This window comes from Triticum aestivum, chromosome 2D (assembly GCF_018294505.1).
Source record: "Triticum aestivum cultivar Chinese Spring chromosome 2D, IWGSC CS RefSeq v2.1, whole genome shotgun sequence".
NCBI classification, from domain to species: domain Eukaryota; kingdom Viridiplantae; phylum Streptophyta; class Magnoliopsida; order Poales; family Poaceae; genus Triticum; species Triticum aestivum.
Window position 1 is genome coordinate 429,074,117 of NC_057799.1, and position 14,943 is coordinate 429,089,059.

A 14,943-nucleotide genomic window follows, 5' to 3' on the forward strand; every position below is an offset into this window, starting at 1 on the left:
GTTGTGTCATATACACATCCTCAGTTAAATTTCCATTAAGGAAAGCCGTTTTGACATCCATCTGCCATATTTCATAGTCGAAATATGCCGCTGTAGCAAGAATTATCCGAATTGATTTAGGCATCGCTACCGGTGAGTAAGTCTCATCGTAGTCAACTCCTTGAACTTGTCGATAACCTTTAGCAACAAGTCGAGCCTTATGGACTGTGACATTTCCATCCATATCAGTTTTCTTCTTAAAGATCCACTTGCACTCAATGGCTCGAACGCCATCTGGCAGATCAACCAAGTTCCAAACTTGATTGTCATCCATGGACTTTAATTCGGATCTCATGGCCTCAAGCCATAACTCGGAATCAGGGCTCTCCATCGCTTCCGCATACGTAGTCGGCTCGTTGTTCTCCAAGAACAACACATTGCAGTCATGCAAATTGCGTAACCTTTCCGACCTCCGTGGAACCGGTGTCGACTCCACTACGGGTTCCCTGACTAACTCCGGTGTGACAGTATCACCTACCGGAACATCCCCGTGTGGTTCTCGAATTTCTTCTAGTCGGACCGTCCTCCCACTAGCCTTCCGATTGAGAAACTCTTTCTCAAGGAAAACTCCATGTCGAGCGACAAACACTTTGCCCTCTTCACGGTTGTAGAAGTAATATCCCAAGGTGTCCCTTGGATATCCCACGAATATGCACTTGTCCGATTTGGGTGTGAGCTTATCCGACTGGAGTCGCTTGACATATGCTTCACATCCCCAAATTTTCAGAAAAGACAAACTGTGACTCTTCGCAGTCCATATCTCATATGGTGTCTTATCTACGGACTTAGATGGTACCCTGTTTAGTGTGAAAGCTGCAGTTTCTAGAGTGTATCCCCAAAATGACAAGGGTAAATCCGACTGACTCATCATCGATCGGACCATGTCCAACAGGGTACGATTCCTCCGTTCTGACACACCATTTCTCTGTGGCGTACCCGGAGGAGTTAGTTGTGGAACTATTCCACGATTCTTCAGAAGATCATCAAACTCCTGGCTCATATACTCATCGCCACGATCAGATCGTAGAAGTTTGATTTTCTTGCTGAGTTGATTTTCCACTTCGTTCTGAAACTCCTTGAACTTTTCAAAAGTTTCTAACTTGTGCCTCATCAAGTAGACATATCCATATCTACTCAAGTCGTCGGTGAAAGTCACGAAGTATTGGAAACCACCTCTGGCTGCCGTGCTCATTGGTCCACATACATCACTATGTATAAGTTCCAACAACTCAGACGCCCTCTCACAACTCTTTGCAAAAGGAGTCTTAGTCATCTTACCGAGTAGGCAAGACTCGCATGTCTCGAATGATTCAAACTCAAACGAAGTTAGAATTCCATCATCATGGAGCTTCTACACGCGCTTTTGACTAATGTGTCCTAGTCGACAATGCCAGATGTAAGTCGGATTTATCTCATTAGGCTTATGCCTCTTGAGATTTATGTTATAGACTGATTCACCTTCAAGATCTAGGATAAATAACCCATTTACAACGGGTGCAAAGCCATGAAACATATTATTCAAGTAAATAGAACAACCATTGTCCTTAATACTGAATTCATAACCTTGTCTCATCAAACATGAGGCAGAAATAATGTTTCGACTCAAAGCAGGAACATAATAACAATTATCAAGTTCCATTACAAATCCTGAAGGTAAATTAAGTTGCATAGTGCCAACAGCCAATGCAGCAACTCTTGCTTTATTCCCGACGCGAATGTCAACTTCTCCTCTTGCGACATTCCTAGTTCTGCTTAGCCCCTGCATCGAGTTGCATATGTGAACAACTGATCCGGTATCATATACCCAAGAGCTACTAGAAACATCAGCAAGATAAATGTCTATAACATATACAACAAGTGTACCTGAAGAAGAAGTCATACTTCCAGTCTTCTTGCCCTTCTCGGCAAGCCACTTGCTACAGTTCCTTTTCCAGTGTCCGGGTTCCTTGCAATGAAAGAAAATACTCCCCGAAGCCGTCCCTGACTTAGGCGCAGTGGCTGTAGTTGGAGTTGCCTCCTTCTCTTTGCCCTTTGCCTTAGCCTTTTTCTTGGACCAGCTCTTCTTGAACTTAGCCGAGTTCTGCACCATCAACACTTGATGATGTGTACCTTTCTTGATATCCTGCTCTGCCACTTTGAGCATCCCATGCAATTCAGTGAGCTTCTTTTCCATCCCATGCATATGGTAGTTCGAGATGAACGACCCATAGCTGTCCGGAAGAGAACCCAGAATTGTATCTGTGGACAACTCATCCCCAAGTGGGAAGCCCAGCCTATCCAGAGCTTGCATGTACCCGATCATCTTGATCACATGCGGGCTTAGTGAATCACCCTCTTTCAGCTTACAATCCATCAAGGATCGCCAGACGTTGAACCTTTCGGTCCTAGCCTGCATTTGAAACATGCTCTTAAGGTTCTCGATCATATTGAAAGCCTCAATATTTTCGAACTGCTGCTGCAGATCGGGCTCCATAGAAGCCAGCATGAGACAGCTGATCTCGTTTGATTCATCAACGAGTTTCTGGTAGGCATTTCTGGCTGTGGCATTAGCATTATCGGCAGGTTCCTCTGGAAGTGGATTCTCTAGAACTTGTTCCTTTTTCTCATGCCTAAGAACAATTCTCAGGTTTCTATACCAGGTGGTAAAGTTTGTTCCATTCAATTTATCTTTTTCCAGGATTGATTTCAACGCAAAAGGGGTAACTTGAGCAGGTGGTGCCATTGATCTACAACAGAAATATGCAAAACACTAAGACATGTATTCATGAAGAGTAATTCATATTAAACATTTTAATAAGATCATTACTCCCACTAAAATCAACATCCCTCAGTTGATACTTAGTGATTCAAGATCCAAGATCAACATGTCAACTAGTGAGCTTTTGCATCACCGCTAGAGGACAAGATCACTCGGTAAGCAACTCTTGCTAATCGTATCTCCATACGACTCTTGTTGTTGGGGACATCTCATGCCTCACCAACTCCTATGCCTCATAGCCCAAAACTGTTTTGATAGCCACGACAAGTCAACCAATGCTCCGCGTGTAAGTGTCCGACACAAACCCATCACTTCAAGTAGATCTAGTGGCACCCTAATTTCATAGGCCCGCCACTAAATATACTTGATATGTGAAGGTGCAGCAATTGGGGAGGCATTTGTACTTGACATTCTTTGAGGGATCACCCTACTTAAAACATCTACCATGCAAAAGGAAGGGTGCATAAAAGGGATAAACTTTCACAGGCAGTTTATGTATGTGTGATATAGTATAGCCCCTTTTCACAGCGTGTGGTGATCTCCATCTCCACGTGCGCAGTCTGCCCATGCATGGTTGTCCTCGTGGTGATCTCCATCTCCACGCCATGGTGTCAACCGCCAAGTGTTACATAAGATACTATGCTATTAAAAACTAATAGCTACTGAAAGTAAATTACATTACATGGCTTCTCATGTTGACACGCAGGTCATTAATACAATAATGGGACAACCATATGTCTCCTGCCGGTTGCCGCACTCATGACACGCAGGTCATGAAACAATATTATACAAGCAACATACAAGGGCTATACCAAATCACAGTCATTCCCTGCAAAAACGAGTCAGACGTTCTACCGCCGAAGATAAAACCTCCTGAAACTCTATCTTCGAAGCGGATTTTGGCCTAGCCAGAAGCGCCAAAATCCTGTTCCAAAATTTCGCTGCTAATCCAACTTTTCGTTAGCTTCAGTTTGACAAGTCGTGGAGCAAAATTGGAGTTCGTATGCAAAAGTTACAGCCGTTTTACCGAGACCGCTCCAACAGATTTTAGCACCGCAGAAATCACATTTCCAAGGTGTTGATCTATGTTCCGATTCGATCAATCTCATTGATCTTCGCGTGCTGCATCCGGATTTACGTTCCACTGTCTACCCCGATGGCGGACAACCGACCGGTAGGGGTAAGTCGTGTCACGACCTCTACATCACAATCACGAAAACAAGATCACGAAACCAACCTTCAACACTGACATGTGTGACCAATCTCATCGACCCGCACCTAAACCGATCTACATATCTCATATGCATATCATCGAATCTATTACCACACAGCGGAGGCTCTGATACCACTGTTGGAACACGCGGTACGCTACGCTAGCGCCAAATAAAATTTTCTACTGCGCACCCAAGATCATGCTGCTGGAAATAGATCACGGGATCGGGTTTACCACTAGACGTGCAGTCACCACAGCGGAAGTAGAGTTGGTGATGCGTGTAGTCGATCTCCCGGGCCGTCTCCTCCTCGCGTTGCCAATCTCCCGCGAACAGCGAAGACCCGTGAACGGTGATCTCCCGCGAACGGCACCTCGCAGTTCCCTCGAATGGTTCGTCCAAGCACCGCAGATGCGATGCCTCCAAGGTATCCACACGTACGGGGAGCAGCGTCGAGCGGCAGACTGCTAGGTCCGGTCGCGCGGCATGGGCATGGGGAGTGGCGGTGGCGAACCAGGGTTTAATCCGATCAACCCTAAGTGGTGTGCCCACTCCCCTTTATATAGACCTCCGAGGTGGGCTCAACACTTGAGCCCACTAGGAGTCCACATCCATTTTCCACTCAGATCCAATCCAAATAGGCTGCAGCCCCTTAAGTGTGCGACCCTATAGGTTCACGTACACATGGACACGACTAGAGTCGATAGTTGGTAGCGGCTCCTAGCAGAACGTGCCAACTCCCATGTGGGCGTAAAGTCGTTTGACGAACCTCAACAATGTGGCATATGCAACATTCCTTTTGCCTCACGATATTTGTTGTTGAGCTCAAGGCGAGTACTTGTCACCCTTGTGTTAGCTCGACCTCTCTTCTCGAAACCATGATACAAATTCCTGAACTGGGTTAACACTTAACCCAAGTCGCATGGCCATGCTTTCCGAATCTGATCACTCGAGAGGGCCCATAGAATATCTCTCCAAATAGGAGGGGCAAATTCCATCTTGGTCAACCATGTCTCGCGGCATGTCTCATGACTCACCTGAAAGCTACCTTTATAACTACCCGGTTATGGAGTAGCATTTGATAGACCCTAAGTGAGTCGATCCTCATCCCAAGAACATGCGAGGACCTCAGGTCTAGGACATGGCATAGACATTGCACTTGAGACTAACAGATGACTATATCTCGCTGCGTCTCAAAGTGGGTCTGTCCGGCTCGGTGATCTCCATCCCCGAGCCCATACTATCGGTTTAGCATCTCCATGCACATGACTTGTGAAATATAGTCATCAACCGAGTCATATTCAAGGATATGTGTCCGCATAACCTTATCAACTAGGGACCATTAAAGCAATCATCATACAATACATAGTTCCACAAACAAGTCACATACTTATTGATACATATCATTGATGATGTTCAAGGACAATACAAAGGACGCATAAATACATATGGAAATATCATCATCACATGATTGCTTCTAGGGCATATCTCCAACAATGGTGGCATAACAGAAGCACCCGAATGGAGTGATGAAAGATGTTTTTAACTCATCGGGTCCATACAGTCGGATCTGATGATACCCAGAATAGGCATCCAAAAAAGACAAGCGCTCACACCCCACAGTTGAATCGACTATTTGGTCGATGCGGGGGAGAGGAAAATGATCTTTCGGGTAGGCCCGATTGATATGCTTGAAGTCAATGCACATGTGAAGTGATTCGTCCTTCTTGGGGACCATGACAACATTGGCGAGCCACTCGGAGTGGTAAATCTCTCGGATGAACTCAGCTGCCAGGAGCCGAGCCACTTCTTCACCAATTGCTTTTCTCTTCTGTACGGCGGACCGTCGAAGATGTTCTTTGACTGGTTTCACTTTTGGGTCGACTCGCAAACGGTGCTCAGCCAGCCCCCTGGAAACACCCGGCATGTCAGAAGGTTTCCATGCAAAGATGTCCCAGTTCTCACAGAGGAATTGGATGAGCGCTTATTCCTATTTGCTGTCGAGTGTTGTTGAGACGTGAGTCGGAGCAGCATTGGGATCGGTCGGGTGGATATGAATCGGCTTTGTTTCACCGGACGACTGAAATGCAGAGTCTGTGGCAGGCTTCTTGGCTCGCAGCAAATCACTCGGATCTTCATTTTTCTGATACTCTTGCAATTCTACTACTGCCATTTGTGCATCGGCGATCTTTGAGCCCTTCTGGAAGCACTCTTCTGCCTTCTGCCGATTGCCAGTAATAGTGATCACTCCTCTGGGACCAGGCATCTTCAATTTGAGGTACACGTAACATGGTCGAGCCATAAAACGTGCATATGCAGGCCTACCCAGAATAGCATGATAAGCACTTTGGAAATCCACGACTTCAAATGTCAACTTTTCCTTGAGGTAATTCTTGGAATCACCGAAAACCACGTCGAGGGCGATCTGGCCGAGTGATTCAGCCTTCTTGCCAGGTATGACACCATGAAAACTCATATTGCTTTCACTGAGCTTGGACATCGGAATGCCCATTCCCTTCAAGGTCTCCACATACAGGATATTTAGGCCACTACCACCATCCATCAGCACTTTAGTCAGTCGAGTGCCTTCAACAACGGGGTCGACCACCAGCGCTTGCTTCCCAGGGGTGGCTATACGTGCTGGGTGGTCAGACTGGTCGAATGTGATGGCAGTCTGGGACCACTTCAGGTAACTTGGTGTTGCTGGAGCAACCATGTTCACTTCTCTGTTTATAACTTTCAGTTGACTTTTGCTTTCAACATCAGCAAAAATCATCAGAGTGGAATTGACATTGGGAAAACCATCATCATCTTCTTCCCTATCCTCACCCTTGTCTGACTCCTTTTCCTTCTCCTTGGGTTGTTTCTCTCGGAACTGCTGGATCAGGAGCCGTCACTGTCGAGTGGTGTGTTTAGGGTAAATGAGATTACCCTCTTCATCTTTTTTGGTGTGAATGTGGCACGGTAAATCCAACACATCATTTCCATCTTGATCTTTCACTTTCTTAGGGTTCCACGGCCCTTTGGGCTTCCCCTCGAACTTTCCTTGAGTCACGGCTAAGGCTTCACCAGGAGCAGCTGGCTCGGCTTTGCGCTTCTGCTTCCGACTGGAATTCCCTCCTCCGGTTTCTTGGGCGACTGTTTTGTGCTTGGCACTCCGGAGTCGATCCTCCTCTTCACCATTAGCATACTTGGTGGCAATCTCCATCATCCGACTCAGATACATATCCCCGGTTCGACCGAACTTCAGGTTCAATTCTCAATACTTGACACCTTCCTTGAAGGCACAAACCGCTTGGTGATCTGACACATTCTCCACTGTGTGGTGCAATGTGATCCATCTCTGGATATAATCTCTCAAGGTTTCATTCGGTTTCTGCACACAGGACTGCAACTCTGTTAACCCTGCTGGCCGTTTGCATGTACCTTCAAAGGTCCTAACAAACACTCGGGCGAATTCTTCCCAACTATATATGCTGCCAGGTGCTAACTGATTCAACCACGCTCTGGCCGAGCCCTCCAACATCAGAGGAAGGTGCTTCATGGCCACTTCATCATTGCCGCCACCAATCTGAACAGCCACCCGGTAGTCCTCAAGCCAAGTGTCAGGCTTGGACTCACCAGTGAACTTGCTGACTCCAGTCGCCAACCTGAAGTTGGGAGGAATCACTGCAGCCTTGATGGCTCTGCTGAAACACTCTGGACCTGAGACATGCACTCTGCTGCCAGTCAGATAATCTCTGTCATGACCTTCTCTGTGGGCTCTGTTCCTGTCAACAAGACCCTGAACGAGAATAGATCTCGCATCAAAGCCCGGCTCTCGGGGGTCGACTGGAATCCTTCGCCCACCACTGTGAGGGCGTCTGTCATCGTGTTGCCGAGGCACGTATGACCCACTCCTTGGGGGAGGCGTGGGCACTCGACGACGATCATCATGGTCGAGTCGGTGATCATACTGCTCACGGTTTCTGTACTGTTCTTGCCGATCTCCACGTCCCTCACGCCTCGGAGGCGATCTTGGGCTGTGAGCCGACTGAACTGTGTCTGCCACCACAGATCTGCTATGAATCCTATTCCATGACTGAGACACTGCTGTGTTCTGCTCTCCTGCTGCCCGGAGTAAAGCCTGGATCTGCATCAAACCTCTACCTGCTTCTGACAGGGAAGGCTGAATCGACTCTGCTATTCGGGCTGCAGCTGTGAGATTCTGAATCGGAGTTCGGTATACCTAAGTTGGGGGCGGAAAAAGCTGTCGTCGACGGGACTCAAGAATCCGCTGCCGAGCATGCTCGTCGAGTGCGTGCTAGAGATTCTCCAGTCGAGTGCGCTCAGCCAAGTTGGCCAGGCGCGCCTCCTCCAAGGCCCGGGCCTCGGGGGTTTCTCCAACGATAGGAGTGTGAAGTGCATCCATGTTATAGCGGCGAAGCTCTTCCCTCTGCTGTAAAGAGAGGGGCTCGGGGCAGTACTCCTCGTGGACGCGCGACGGATTGCCACCGCCATCGCCACCGTCGTCGCGGGGGAAGCCAGGAGGACTGCGCGGTCCATTGACCATCAGGACTTCTGCCGCGGGATCACTGCTGTCGCACTCGGATGCAGTCTCGGCGGAGCTAGTCGACAGGTCGAACAAGCCGTAGAGACTTTCGTCGGGCTCGATTGCCGCGACTTGTGGGGTGGCCGACTGGCGAGCCACCGCGTGCCTCACCCACCGCTGGAGCCGCGACCGACCGGAACGCTTGCGCCGACGAACAGCAGGGAGCGAGGACGCCACAGGAGCCGACCGATACTGAGTCGACGGCTGCCGCAGAAGGACGCCGCGGACGCACGTGCGAAAGTGCATTGCCCCACGGACGGGGAGCGCCTCGACATCGAGTGGAGCCTCTTGGAGCCAAGCGGAGTCGTCGCCGACGAACACGAGCGCGCCGAGACGGATCTTGTAGCCCTCGGCCAATCCTCCACCAGAAACCATGATGATGGCGATCGGAAAAATTGCAACTTCTCCAACAAGTCGCTAAGACACCTGCCCCACGGTGGGCGCCAACTGTCGTGGTACTAAGACTGACAGTAGAATAGGGGGGTAAGTATGGAGAGGCAAGATCCTAGCTATGGCAAAGTTGTACACACGAGTTTTACGAGTCCAGGCCATTCTCGGAAGAAGTAACAGCCCTATGTCTCGAAGCCCGAAGGCGGTCGACTGGATTATGTATGCGTGTGTTTATAGGGGTGCGTACCCTTGTGCATGTGGAGGGGGGTGGCTTATATAGAGTGCGCCATGACCCCAGCCAGCCCACGTTACAAGGGATTTAAGGTACATCAAGAGGGGGGCATTACCGGTGACGCTAGTAATAAAGAGACATAATGACCATTAAAGTTATGATGTAAATGTCCGACCGTTGCAGTGCGGAGTGGCTTTAGATCTTCTGGCGGTCGAGTGACAGTCTCCATGGTCAAGTGGATGATGACTCCTCTTCGAATGCTTCTGGTTTTAGGGTAATGTCCTAGGGGAGGGTGTCTAGGTCAGGCCTATGACCCTACCCTAGGTACATGGCTTCATCATTAGCCCCCGAATGGTTCAGGGTTCGAGTGGAGAAGGAGTTGATAATCTCTCCGATTCAACTTTTGCGCTTCGGAAACGTCTTGTCCAAGGATCAAAACGAACCATCATGATGACTTCAACTTCTTGTTCAGTCACCTTGATCCATTCTTGGTTTTGTCGAGTGAACTTTTGCTGGAAAGCTTCGAGTGTTGATGCGGAGAAAATATTTTGTCTGACAGGTTGTTCTGCTGCCCGCAGATCTCGCGGGATTCGAATTTTTGGGAAGCGCGCGGGGCGGAGGTCGCAGCAATCGGGCTGGATAAGGCAGGGCTGCCTCGATTTTCGTGCCGCCTTTTTTGCCACGTATCGCTCGCGCGACTGTTGAGGGATTTGATAAGATCGCCCTTGCCCGCAAGTCAGTCACTCGGAAGCGACCTCATATAAGGCGTCGGTCCGGGGTTTTTGAACAATGTGCATACATTCTTCCTCTTCCTTCTCTGTTCTCTCCACCGCATCTGCTCCTGCCCCAACGCCGCTGCTCCGTTCGAGCTCTGTCCGCTTTGATGGGGAAGGAGAAGACGGTGGCATTGGAGCGCGCGGAGAAGGCGACGGCGAAGGCGAAGGGGAAGAAGTCCAGCCGGGGCGGATCTTCCTAGAGGTCCAGTCTGCCGCGCAGCTGGATCCAGGGAGATTGGATCCGGTCAACGATTCGCCAGGACAACATCGATGATCTGGCCAAGGAGGGATTGATCCCCCACGGATCTGCGCGGCTCCCGACGGACGAGACTGAGCCCCGACCGCAGGAGGGTGAGTGCGTCCTCCTCGCCACCCACGTTGACCGCGGGTTTTCTTTGCCTCCCCATCCTTTTTTCCGAGCTTTCTTGAACTTCTTTGGGGAACAACTTCACCACTTTTCCCCCAACACCATCGTGTATCTTGCTGCTTTCGTGTCTCTGTGCGAAAATTTCTTGGGTTGTCGACCACACTGGGGCCTCTTCAAGCACATTTTCACGTGTCGCTCCCAGTCGGTCAAAAAGGCCAATCCGAGTGACGAGAAGACAAAAGTGATCCAAATGTGTGGGGGTCCTGGAATTCAAATGAGGGGTAAGAGCTCCTTCCCAGCCATAATCCTTCCCGAGTCAGTCCGAGGGTGGCAGTCGACCTGGTTTTACTGCAATGACCAGCCGACTCCAGGACAGTCGACTGGACTTCCTCCCTTTTCTATGGCTCACGTGGAGAAGCCCTCCGCCTTGAAAGTGACTCTGGGGGAGAAAGCGGAGGTGAAGGTGTTGGTTGAGCGAGTGGTCTACCTCATTCGTGAGGGCGTGACCGGTATGGATCTGCTGGAAGTCTTCCTCAGAAGACGTATTCAGCCACATCAGGCCCGTGACCATACGATGTGGATGTATTCGGGCATTGAAGATTCCACTCGGGTGCATCCAGAAGAAGCCGACGAGGATACGGTGGAGAAGTGGTTGAGGGGTATCACTGGCAACAAAGATAACCCCAGTGGGGCCAGGAGAATCCCTCCACTCGACCAATCCTATGAACCAGACAAGGTCCAACTCTGAATTGCCGAGTGTTATCTTGATTTATCATGCAACTGTTTATGGTCCACCGACTGACTTTGTCTTGCTTGTTTTCTTCTAGGCCCTTACTAAGATGTATTCGATGCCCAACGGAGAGCGGGAGCAGGACCCGGAAGGGGAGGCAAGCGGAGGTGAAAGCGGCGAGTGGCATTCTGACGGTGAAGGGGACGAGGAGAGCGACGACCCGAGTGATGAAGAAGAGGTCGACTCACCTCCCCGCAGGGAAAGGCGATCTAAGCTCACCCACGATCCGGCGAGCGCCCGCGACAAGGCGACCGTTCCGACCAGGCAGTCGTCAAAGCATCCTCGGACGTCTTCTCCGGCACCGACTGAAAAGGCTCCAAAGCAGTCCAAGGTTGTAGTGCAGAAGACTCGGAAGGCGCTGCCCAGAAACAAAATTGACATCCCTGTTGCCTCTGCGTAAGTATTTTGTCTTCAATTTTACCCAGAATTCTGCGTTGTCTATTTTTCCTTGGTTTGACCGACTGAATCTTGAAACTAGCAGTGCCGCTACCTCTGGGACCTCTGCTTACAAAAACCAGGATGAGGACATGGAAGATGCGGTCACCTCCAACCCAGGTATAATCTTTGCGATCTTGTCTTTGCTTTGTCGATTGAACTGCGATATAACCAATCGAGGATGAATTTTTGGCGACTGATCTTTTTACAGCTCCTCTCAACGTTATTAACCTCCCCGACGACGACGAGGACGAGCCACAGAGGCCCTTGGGGAGAAGAAACAAGAAAACGTCCGCTGGCAAGACTCCTCAGTCGAGGCCGGTGGCGGAACCGGTAATTCAGGACACCGGCGATGCCAATCGGACTTCCATCTCTTTCTCCATACCGTTGTCGAGTGCTCAGCCTTCGGCGTCAGCCGCATAGACTCCCGCCGATCCACCCTCACTTTTTGCTGCACATCACGTCCCAGAGGACCAGGTGGGTGCTGCCAAAGAGGCTATACGCCAGGCGGGCATTATGATGGAGAAGATGAAGATGGTGCGGGAAGCCAGCCAAGCTGCTTATGATGCCAGCTCCGCTCTCTAGAGCAACATCCAGGTTAGCAGATTGCCTACTGACTCTTTTGGCTTGTTCTGTTAGGATGTGGTACCTAAAAACTTTCTTTCAAAGAATCTTTTCATCTGTCTGCACTTTGCATCTGTACACCCACTGGGTGTTTTGATTTGCCACTGAGCAAATTCGTACTTTGAGCTGACTATGTTGTTGTCGATTGAATCTTTGAACCAGTGGGGGCACGCTGAGTGCCCCCAGTGGGTGTAGTCCCCGAGACCATAGTTGACTGCGGGCAGTCGACTATGGTCTGAGAATCGGAATTTCCTCACTTGACCTGGACGGACCATGACGAGTGGAACCTGAACCAGTGGGAGCACGCTAAGTGCACCCACTGGGTGTAGTCCCCGAGACCGTGGTCGACTGCAGGCAGTCGACTATGGCCTCAGAGTAACTCTATTTTTTTACACTCAACCTGGACGGACCACGTTGAGTGGAATCTGGACCAGTGGGGGCACGCTAAGTGCACCCATTGGGTGTAGTCCCCGAGACCGTGGTTGACTGTGGGCAGTCGACTACGGTCTGAAAACAACTTGAATTTATCGAACTATTGTTCTGAAGTAACTAATCTTTCCATCTGTCGATTGACTGTCCCTTGATTACAGAAATCTTGTGAACTCGGAGCTCGTTTTGCTGACCTGGAGAGGCAGCAGATTCAACTCAACCTCGATCTGGAGCTGGCCAAGACAAATCTGCAGAAGGCCAAGGATGAAGCTGCTGGTAAGAGAAAACTTGTCGACTGATTTGTCTCTGTACCAAATTATATTTTGCTTTTTCTGAACCGAGCGCTGTTTCTTTCAGAGAAAATGAATCAAGCTTTGGCGAAAAAGGACCAAGATCTTGCGACCGCCCAGAAAGCAGCTGGCGAGAAGACTGCACTCGCCGAACAGAAGCTAGCCTCAGTCGGCAAACTGGAGGAAGAAAACGCCAAGCTGAAAACTGCCCTTGACGAAGCTAATAAGGAAGTGACCCGTCTGAAGAAGGACAAGAACAATCTGAACGATAAAATGGAAGGCATTGCTCGCAAGAGGGATCTGGAGAATTATCTGGGAGGTCTTGCCAAGAAGTTGTTCGTCATGCTTGAAGGTATTTTCTTTGAACCGACTGACTTGTCATTGCCGACTTGATATACAACCGCTGACTCATCTTTGAATTGTACTTGTAGAATTTTGCCGGAACTTCGAGGAAGAGACTAGGCTAGTCGAGACAAGCTTGGACCCCATCCGATCTCTAGTGAGAGATGAAGCTGCCATGAATGTACTCTGATTGGAATCTCATGTTGCTGGTGTTGTTGATTATCTTGCTCGACTGAAGGTCGCAATGTCGCGGATCGACACAACACTCTGGCCAGGGGCAACGCTCCAAAATGACCTCGAGTCTCTGATGACTTGACTTAATGAGATTCCCGGTCGAGTGCAAGAATGGAAGAAGTCTTCTGCCCGGTGCGGCGCTGATGTGGCTCTGTCTTTGGTTCGTGTCCATTGCAAGGAAGCGCGAGAAGAGAAGCTGGCAGCGATCAAGGTTGCCAACACCAAGAGGCATGACTTCCAATCTTTCATGGAGACCTTCATTGCTGCTGCCACTCGGATTGCCGACGGAATCGACCTGCACGAATTCATCGAGCCTGCCAGCCCTCCTCCTGCGGAGTGAACAAACTTTTATGCCCCACCTTAAATTTGCCTCTGGATGCCGAGTGATTTTTGTAATCGTTAAACTCCTTCGAGCTTGATGTCTGAGTACTTTAATCCGCGGTCGGAACCTTAGGATTTATCTGAATTTGGTTTTTCTCCGAATATGCTTGTGCTTGCCTTCGAGTGGAATTTATTCTTCACTCGGAACATTTTTGTACTTGAGATGCAGCTCTGGGGCTTGCGGATCGGGATGGAGCGCACGTTGTACTTGTGGCGTAGCTCCGAAGGAGAAGGTTGCAGTCGACCTGCACCTCGTCGTCCTTGCGGATCGGGATGGAGCGCACGTTGTACTTGTGGCGTAGCTCCGAAGGAGAAGGTTGCAGTTGACCTGCACCTCGTCGTCCTTGCGGATCGGGATGGAGCGCATATTGTACTTGTGGCGTAGCTCCGAAGGAGAAGGTTGCAGTCGACCTGCACCTCGTCGTCCTTGCGGATCGGGATGGAGCACATGTTGTACTTGTGGCGTAGCTCCGAAGGAGAAGGTTGCAGTCGACCTGCACCTCGTCGTCCTTGCGGATCAGGATGGAGCGCACGTTGTACTTGTGGCGCAGCTCCGAAGGAGAAGGTTGCAGTCGACCTGCACCTCGTCGTCTTTGCGGATAGGGATATGTTTCAAACTTAGGCGAGTACAGGACTGCATCTAAGCCCCCGAGTGGGAGGGTTGCTCGCCACTCGGTGGGATTTTTCAAACTTAGGCGAGTATTGGACTGCAGCTAAGCCCCCGAGTGGGAGGGTTGCTCACCACTCGGTGGGATTTTTCAAACTTAGGCGAGTACTCGACTGCAGCTAAGCCCCCGAGTGGGAGGGTTGCTCGCCACTCGGTGGGATTTTTCAAACTTAGGTGAGTACTGGACTGCAGCTAAGCCCCCGAGTTGGAGGGTTGCTCGCCACTCGGTGGGATTTTTCAAACTTAGGCGAGTACTGTACTGCAGCTAAGCCCCCGAGTGAGAGGCTTGCTCGCCACTCGGTGGGATTTTTCAAACATAGGCGAGTACTGGACTGCAGCTAAGCCCCCGAGTGAGAGGCTTGCTCATCACTCAGTAGGATTTTTCAA